Below are 8,006 nucleotides of genomic sequence, written 5' to 3'. Positions count from 1 at the left end.
CAAATACAAATCTGAATATGAATGTCAGGACCCATGCACATGCCTAGTTTTTTGTATGAGAGCATTCTGTCTATCTGGAGAAGTAATTTGACTTCTCTGTATTGCATTAGACCACTGTCATTAACGATAGAGGTGTCATTTTGATGTGATCTGTGAGGCAGTAGAGGCTTTGAAGTTGAAAGATAGAATAGACATGGATAAATTGTGCTCTGAGTATGCTGCTATTGCACCATTATTGCTGGCAATTATTTCACCAAGTGACACATCTGATAAAAAGTCATTCGCCTTGCTATGGAAAGAAACCACAGTTTGCAGAAGCACATGGTAGATCTGTCGATTTTAGAGCTTGACAAAAAGCTCATTAGTTTTGGCCTGATCATTCTGCACCAGTCCTGAAATCTTTTGCGTTTTTTTCCCCCCTCCTTGTATTTTCAGTTGGTTTTCTTTTCTGAGATAGCACTTTTGCTTTTCTGTTTTAATGTTTGGCCATTTAATCTCTCTTCTCCACACTGATTTCCCCAACACATCCCCTCCTAATGATGTTCTTCATATGCCACCCCCTTCTCTCATCCCTTCCTTAACTGCCTTAACTGTCTTGAACAATGTTTATTTCTTTGTTGGTCTCGTCAAGTGGGATTTTTACAACTTTTTTTAATCTGCAGAGCACATGAAATCTAACTTCTCCAAATAAATAGCAGCGGATTCCAGGTAATTAAATTTAAGGATAGTTTTAAGTTAAACATGGAATACAGTTTCGTTCCTTCAGCTATGCCCCATGGGCTGAGTTCTTAAGTGAATTCATATTGTGGGCCTTCACCTAAGTAAATACTTTAAATAAGGGGAGGCATGTAGAGCTACTGCCAAAATTCCCATAGGAATTTATTTATATTGATTCCCTGGATGATTATATGTCTGTGATGGAGAAAAGGGATCAGGAGCATGCAAGCAGGAATCCTTTAAATAAACTGTGTGATCAAGAAAAAGGTAAATGAAAGTACATCTTTAAGTGTGTAGGGTAACGAGGAGATAAAGGGCTATAATTTATCAATTTATCATCAGATGTTTTTATCTGACTAGAAAAAAAAAAAAAGCCAGTGGATATTGTAGCAAAAGAACACTTACTTTCTTAGAGGATGAACCATATGTTACTTGTCACATTAAAGGATTCTGGGCAAACCACTCTAAAGCACAAGTTTTGAGGAACAGAGGCATGGATTGTATAGTGGTATCATAGGGTTTAGAGGTTCTTCCTATTTATAAGCTGAAGAACACAAGCTAATGTTCTGTTCTTCAATTATTCTATTTTCCTGAATAGGTGAACTGTAAAAGAAGGTGGACTCAAGCCATCAAAAAGGTTGTTCATCCTGTCATATCAGAACTGGTCTTCCATAAAGGTATCACACACTATGTGGCATAGATTCATTTCACCTAAACTCAAGTGTCTCAGACATCCAGTTACATTAGGCTCCCTTCATAGACAATTAAACTGATACTCATCTTCAAAAGGTAGTTAGTATTAAATAAATGCTGTTTGCTGAGATAAGCATGGTCCATGTGCTTACTAAGCATGCTGAAGGTATTATGCAATGAGACGATGGTAGAGTCCATTGTGGGAAAGCAACTACAGCTTTGGAGCATGCTCTGTTGAGACTTGGACACAGCAATAGGTCATTGTTCAACAACATAAGCTTTACCAGGATTGTGCTACTCAGTCTGGAGGATTTAAATCTTCAAAGCTTTATAGACAGTATTATTTTTGCTCTAAATTAATGGTTTCAGTCTAATCCCTATAATTATGTCTTCACAGCATTTATAGCCAAGGGATAGGTGATTTAACTGGCTGGAGAGTTTCAGTCCCACTAGGAATAGGCCTCTAGGTCAGAGGTGTATTTAATGAGAGAACTGCTGGAGGATGATGAGCCAGCTGATCCTGCAGCCTCTAACAGCACTGAATTGATTACAAGGGACTCTATAGAAAAAGAATTCCAGATAATAAGTATGCAAATCATGCTGCAGATAGAACTACTATCATGACTGAGAGCACTTTTGTTCGCTTTGGATGGGGCCAGATGTATCAAAGCCCAGCCCACCTATAAACTCTCCAGTGGTCACTGTGTAGCACACCACAGTGTTTGAGAGGGGCAATAGGAATAAAGTTCGCATCCGTTTCTTCCGGGATCATATCCTGTGCTAGCTGAAGGTGGAACAAATCCTGTTTTGTAGAGAGTGTCTCTGATCAGTATTCTTCAGGTGTATCCTAGTAGTGGAAAGTAGTAATACAAGTATTAAAATTACCACATACAATTAAGCTACATGATATAGGGGACAGAACTAAGCATGTTCTGCTGCTAGTACTTGGTACTATTTGTATTAGAAGAGCATGTTTTATTGAGGCATGTCATACCCCAACCCTTTTCATTCTGAAAGGGATGTCCAGGCGTATCTTGGATATTTCTAACAAAGGTGGAAAAAAAGCATAGTTTATAACAAGTATAGATTTTTACATTGTTTATAGACAGAGTTTTGATTTGTTAGTTGCAAGCAAAGGGTGTGAGGCTAATAATTGACTAGAACAAAGAATACAAACTAGAAAGGACAATAATCCTTTACTTAGAGCTTCTGCTGCACCCAGCAAGCAGTTGGTTTCATCCTGGGTAGAGCAATGGTTTTCAGTAAGATTCAAGATGTCAAAGAAGCATTACAAAGACCAGCCTGCTGATTTCCCTACAAAACACCCTGCAGGCATTCAAGCACACATTAATAGAACTAATTCTTGAAAGTCCAGCTGCAACAAATTGAACAAACGGGTGTAAGGAGTTTCATTGCTTAGTGTTATGATATTACCTGTAAATTATTTGGACAGAGTCCAAACATGAGGAAGCATCTGCAGAACCTAAAGAAACTTGATCCAACACTGCAGGAAAAGATGAATGCTGAAGCAATCAATGAATTTAAAAAGGTTTCTTTGTCACACTTGCCACCCATGCGAATGACTGAATTAACCAGCTACCCAAACCTCTACCCAGCTCCAAATCATCTCTTATTAAGCCTCTCCAGCTCCACTGTCAGGTGTAATTGCCCACACAACTAAGCATCAATTCTTCTTCTCCTTTCAAGTTTCCCAGTCAGTCCATGAGTTTTTAAATAATTTAATAATTTTAATAATCTGCTTAGATTTGATTCTGTAAAATGCTGTTTGTCAAGAAGTAATTCATCAGTGTGGGAGACTATATGGTAGCCTAACCTGATGACTTTCTGAGTTTCCCTAAATTCCGCTGTCTTGCACATTTTTATTGTTTCTCCATTGCAGCTATGTCCATATACAGGATGATGAAAGGATGGGAGTTTGCATTACCTGACTAGAATATTGCAGAAAAAGCGATGAAGTTTGCACATTGTGAAAAGACAGAACAGAGATGGCTGATCACGTGCAGTGGGAGGATAGGAAATTAATTTTACAGCACATTTCAGAAAGTATATCATAAGGAATGATATCTTTGAAGCAATCTCCTCCTCAATGGGAAAATATTATATGTATGTGCAAATTATGGCCTTTCTTGGCTTTAACTGGTATCACCAAAGTTATCTTCTAAGTAAAGGAAACAGTGCCATTTCCATGAATTGCAAACAATAAAACACTATGGTATTGCCTTTTAAAAACCTTTGCATTTAAGATGCAAGCCTGGGGTGGAGGACTACCTAATTTAGCCCGCACACGTGCATTATGCACCCTACATGTAAAGTCTTTGATCCATGATAAAATGAATGTTTACTAATTTGCTTTCCACTGTCCCTTGAGATATTTCAAAATATATATTGTATTGTATCTGACATGTAACTAGAAGAGTTTGCTGGATAACACTTGAATGAGTGCACTGAAGAAAACAGATATGTTCCCAGTTTCTCAAAAATCAGAAGATTCAAATATGATATATTATTTTACAAGTCTTTACTGTGGTTTGATTTGCAAATCTCTGTGGAGAGTCTAAGGAGACAAAGGTGTTGGAAATAAGAGTTTCTTTATCCAAGCAGGAAAAGAAAGTGGAAGCTAAATAAAATCGGGGGAAAAAAGGTGCTCTGGTGTGTTCATCTCTCTCCAACAATTCACTGGGACACTTTAAGCTCAGTCTCCCACTGACTGTAAGATCTTTTTGACAGAGGCTGAAAGTGTGTGGTTACTGTACAATAGTGTCTAGTTTCTGGAAATAAACGAGAAAGTAAAATCAGGCAAACTGGACCCAGAGGTAGATGAAAATTTTTGCATAATAGATGTTCTGGGAAAAACAAAACAAAACAAAACAAAAAAAAAACCAAACCAACAAAACAACAACAAAAAAAGTGTTTTCAGGGATAAAGTTATTTCAAGAGTTCAGTCAAGCACATATAACTAAAAATCATGCTTAGGACCTAGACGAATTGCAGAAACACTACATACTTCAAGCCTTCATGGACAAATAATTAGTTTTTTCTGATTTAACCAAGACTGCACAAAATCTTCGCCAGTGAAATCTATGTTATTTCCTATTTTGTTATATTTGGATATTGTTTAGTATTTGCCCCTGATCTTTTCCTGTTTTCTTTCACAGCTAGAGTTTATTAGATACATAATGCCTATTTGGAAGGCTTAGGTCTTTCTGCTAGCTAGTCAGGCACAGTGAACTCTCTTGCTGTATAAATGAATAAAGATCACATAGAACCATTAAAGAAAAGAATGCTGGAAAATTAATTTGGAGCAACTGACTTAATAACAGCCTGTGTATGGCAGCACAGCTGCATTTTAAGAATAAGCACTGACTTCAAAATGGAGTTCCTCCTTAGAAAGAAGCTATGAGACAGATAAGAAAGAGAGGCTGGACAGGAGACTATCACGTTCTTTATTTTCTCCTTTTGGTCCCTTGATGGGAATAGCAAGAGGTTTCAATCCCCTGTCAGTCACTGTTCTTGAAGGGGATGAAAAGGGAGGGAAGAGCCAGGATCAAAACCTGCATAGTCATGGTTATCCATGGGAGAGCCAGAAAACAGCCAGCCAGGTAGCAAGAAAACCCAGAAAAGGGCTCTGGATGAGAAACCATGCTGTTGATTTGGGCCCAGAGCCTCCCACCTTTCATCCACCCTATGCCCTGAGCAAGATGCCTCACATCCCATCTTGCTTAGGACAATTCTAGGCTGGTGTGTGTTTTGCTTTTGTCCAGGAATAATTTACCTCTTGCACTGTAGGACAACAGAGGTCCCATTGAATATGAGTAGCAGGATTTGCTCATGTCCTTTGTCTGCCTGGCACATAGCTTTTGAGGAAATAATATGTCAAGCCTTCTGAGGCTATTCAGATACTTTATTGCAAGTTATATCACAGCTCTTGTGTACATCTACAAAAGATGTCCATGGTCCAGGAAAACATAATATTGGTAACTTTTTGAAAGCAGTGCATCATGCCACGAAATTTTCATCCATACCTCTGTCATTAACTGAGTCCTATTTCACTGCTGCTGACGAAATTTGTGAGCTTGCAAAGATGAAAGCTGGAAAGGCTGTAGTGCACCGTTAATTGGTTAAGGACTCACTTAATAAGAGCTTTGATTACCGTTCCCTTAATCCTGGAAATATGACTGAACATCCTCTATCTTTGAAGTGAGAGATTTACAGTCTTTCTTAAAATAGTTTGGGGTGTGTTTTTTGTTTTTTTTTTTTCTAAGGGCTGCTGTTGGGGTTGTGGTAAGTGAAGGAGGACCAGAAAGAGGCTCATTTTTGTGTGTGTGTGTGTGTGTTTTGTATTGCTATAGATTATGGCTATTGTTTGATCTTGTCTTTGGGCTGCAAGGCAAAGGTTCGTCTCACAGCTATCCTGCCCCCTCAATGCCACTCCTTCAATGCACAAAGTTATGCTTATGAAATCACCTCCCTAGCTTGAACCATATATTCACAATTAAAATAAGTAACAAAATTTATCACAGAACCATAGAATGGTTTGGGATGAAAAGGACCATCTAAGGATCATCTAATTCCAAACCCCCTGCCATGGGCAGGGACACCTTCCACTAGACTAGGTTGCTCAAAGCCCCATCCAGCCTGGCCTTGAACACTGCCAGGGAGGGGACAGCCACAGCTGCTCTGGGTAGCTTGTTCCAGTGCCTCACCACCCTCATTGTAAAGAATGTTTTCCTTATATCTAAGCTAAATCTTCTCTCTTTCAGTTGAAAAATATTACCCTTTGTTCTATCACTACAATCCCTGATAAAGAGTCCCTCTCCACAGTTCCTGTGAGTCCCCTTTAAGTACTGGAAGACAGCTATAAGGTCTCTTCAGAGCCTTCTCTTCTCCAACTCTCTCAGCCTGTCCTTGTAAGGGAGGTGCTCCAGCCCCCTGATCATCTTCATGGCCCTCCTCTACGGCTACTCAAGCATGTCTGTGTCCTTCTTATATCGGGGGCCCCAGAGCTGAACACAGCTCATGAGAACAAAGTAGAGGGGGAGAATCACCTTCCTTGACGTGACAGTCATAGTTCTCTTTATGCAGCCCAGGATACAGTTGGCTTTCTGGGCTGTGAGTGCCCGTTCTGCATCATGTTTTGCTTCTTGTTAACCAACAGCCCCTGAGTCTTTCTCCGCAGGACTGCTCTCAATCCATTCTATGCCCAGCCTGTATTTGTGCATGGGATTGCCTTGACCCATGTGCAGGACCTTGCACTTGGCCTCGCTAAACTTTATGAGGTTTGCATGGGCCCACATCTCAAACCTGTCAAGGTCTCTCTGGATGGCACATCCCTTCTCTTTAGCATGTCAACGTAACATGGTGTCACTGGTGAAGTTGCTGAAGGTGCACTCAATCCCACATTCTGTGTCACCAACAAAGATATTAAACAGTGCTGGTGCCAACACTGAGCCCTGAGGAACATCACTTCTCACTGATCTCCACTTGGACATGGTCTCCACTTGAGCCACTCCACTGGTCTCCACTCAAGCCATTAACCACAATCTTTGAGTGTAACCATCCCCCCAATTTTTATCCACTGAGTGGTCCATCCATCAAATCCATGTCTCTCCAATTTAGAGACAAGGATGTCATGCTGGACAGTGTCAGAAGATTTGCACAAGTTCAGGTGGATGACATCAGTTGCTCTTCCCTTGTCCACCAGTGCTATAACCCCATCACAGAAGGCCACCAAACTATCAGGCACAATTTGCCCTTAGTGAAGCCATGTTGGCTGTCACCAATCAACATATTTTCCATGTGCCTTATCACAGTTTCAAGTAGGATATGCTCCCTGATCTTGCCACAAAGTGAAGATGACTGGCCTATAGTTGTCTAGCGCTTTCTTTTTTTCCTTTTATTAAAATGGGGGTTATGTTTGCTGCATACAACAATAAATTAAATTTATAATAAATAATATATATAGTATAATATATATACTAAATGATAAATTAGTAATGTGAGAGTAGCAGGACTGCCTCATAGTCCAGAAAAGGTGAGAGCAGCCTGTTCATTCAACTATATAGTTTTGGGGAACTGCATAGGGTGCAGCTCAATCTAACCTTTGTACTGACAGGCTGCAGTACTAGAGTAGGGCTGTAGATACATAAAACAGTTTCTTAATTTAGCTGTTCTATGGCTGAGTTTAAGTGGTTTTTGACAAGATGTGCCATCTAGGAGTCAAGACCCTACAATACCAGTAGGTGATTACATATTTGCATAAAGTTACTTGTCCAAATGCACACACATATATTCATGGACGACTGTGTATGGATAAATACCTCTTTTGTGATATGGCTCCTTGTGCTGGGAGCAGCCACCTGATGATTAAACCTGGTATGAAGAATGATCTTCCCATCTTAAAATGGGGACCTGTTCATGGTGACTTATATGGCTGTCCCTCACTTCCTTGTAAGCATTCTCCTTCAGCAACTAGAAGTCAATCTCACTAGGCATGCCTGCCACCACGAAGGGGTGAGGCCAAGGAGTAACGCCGCAGCACCGGCTCCCTGCACCGCGCCCCGGTGCTGGCCAGGCCC

Source organism: Athene cunicularia, assembly GCF_003259725.1.
Source record: "Athene cunicularia isolate RWA chromosome 6 unlocalized genomic scaffold, athCun1 chr6_part1, whole genome shotgun sequence".
Lineage (NCBI taxonomy): Eukaryota > Metazoa > Chordata > Aves > Strigiformes > Strigidae > Athene > Athene cunicularia.
Note: the sequence above shows the minus strand (reverse complement) of the source record.